This window comes from Pelodiscus sinensis, chromosome 29 (assembly GCF_052426305.1).
Source record: "Pelodiscus sinensis isolate ZL-2025 chromosome 29, ASM5242630v1, whole genome shotgun sequence".
In the NCBI taxonomy this organism is placed as follows: domain Eukaryota; kingdom Metazoa; phylum Chordata; order Testudines; family Trionychidae; genus Pelodiscus; species Pelodiscus sinensis.
The window spans coordinates 955,145-957,023 of record NC_143080.1 but is presented as its reverse complement, the minus strand read 5'-3'; positions in this window follow the sequence as shown (position 1 = coordinate 957,023).

Genomic DNA, 1,879 nt, shown 5'->3' with positions numbered 1-1,879 from the left:
CCCCCCCGCATGGAGAAACACCAGGTTCCAAATAGATTCCCTTGCCAGATGGCATGGTCACATGTCTTCCTAGGTCAGCCTCCCTTTGAACTTACAAGACAAACAGGGCTCTTTACAGATCATTGAGCTGATCACCAAGGCATTAGGTTTCCTGGATGCCAGCAATGGCTCTCAGCACATTTAAAACTATTAACAGATTCACACGTCCTATATCAGACAAGAATAACACATGCACCAGAACAGGGGATGCAGATCCAGCAAATTGTAACTGTAAAATGGATGTTACATATGACCCATTTTGCATAAAGCAGCTTTGAGTTACACCAATTGTGACAGACCCAGACTAGCTGGCTGCCACACACTAATGGAGGGAAGACATGCTGGGGCTTGGGTGAACGACTTTCTGTTCCCTGCATAAAGGAAAGCCCAAAACCTAAGGGCAGCATAATCAGGCAGGCACCTGGGGTCAGTTACAGCTTGCTAGGTGCTACAGGCTAATTAGACACCTGCAGCCAATTAAGGCCTGCAGTGCCGCTTTAAAAGGGCTCCCCAGTCAGGGAAGAGTTTAAGGAATAGACTGAGGGGCAGGAAGGAGGAAGTGGGTGGGTGTGAGGGAGGGAGACTGAGGCGTGGGAATGAAAGGAAAGGTGTTGGGAGGATTGTTTGGGGGAAGCAACCCAGGGAAAAACTGCTAGATTGTGAGAGGCAGTAGCTCTGCCTGTTGCTGCTGCCTTTAGGGTTCCTGGGGTGGAACCTGGAGCAGTGGGCAGGCCTGGGTTCCCCCAACATCTCAACCTGCCTCAAGAAGGGAGATCAGGACTCCAGAGGGGATTTTACCCCAGACATAGGCAGCAGCCTGTGATGAGCTTGGCTCAGCAGGCTGTGGTTCCTGCCTGTAGTAGAGACAGAGGCTGTGTGGAGGCTGCAGCAAGCCTCTGAGGCTAACACTGTCCACCAGCAGCACCTGACCCACAGGGAATAACTGGAGCTTGCCACAATATTAATCTTCCTAAACCAATTTTCATAAGTCATGGAGGGGGGCATTGTGTGTGCTCGCATGTGCACCCACACACACATTTGTATGTACATGTCAGGTGTTTAGGGCTTCATTTTCCACTGCCAAGTGTCATTTTTATCCCTCTTCCTGCCGTCCATTTCATGCACATCAGAAGGCCTGTTCCCTTGTCTGAGCCAGGAAACGGCATGTTAGGCCTCCCTGCACTGCAGTCACACACAACACAGCTAGTCACCATGGTAAGAGAGATTTTGATTCTACAGCTCAGCTGCAGAAAAAGCACTCAGTTACAGCCATCAGTTACACGGGGTAACCAAGCAGGCACAAGCCGATTGCTGAAGGGTTCTGAAAGGAATACTCCTGCACCCCGCATGCAGCAACGGGTGCGTGCCAGGGAAAGAGTGCCGAAGGCAGGGTACTGGACGAGGTGGACCCTTTTCTGACCCATTTCTTTGCATCCTGCATGTCCTTATCAGCTCATTTCACAGTACATTTTCCTCCCAGTCTGACTCAGCCTGTACCTCTGTGCACCCACTCTGAGAGCATCTTGTCACAGTTAAACCCTGGAACGGACAGTGACTAATGGAACAAGAACTTAATTAAAACGTCTCCATCATCTTCTTGTAGATTTTAGGGATCTCACTGCAATCCTTCTGCCTTGCTAGCTGTATCCTCCCACTGCTGCCTTGTTTATAGACACTGCTGCTAAATTCCCTGCCAGCTGGGGGAGAGAATGAGCTGGAAAGCCAGAGCTTTGCCCCGTATGCTCCTGGACTGACTTCTTATGCGCAGTAGGGGGGCGGGGGTTGTAAACTCTCATTTGAAACAATACCATTTTGAAATAGAGTTTAGACTAGGAAAAAT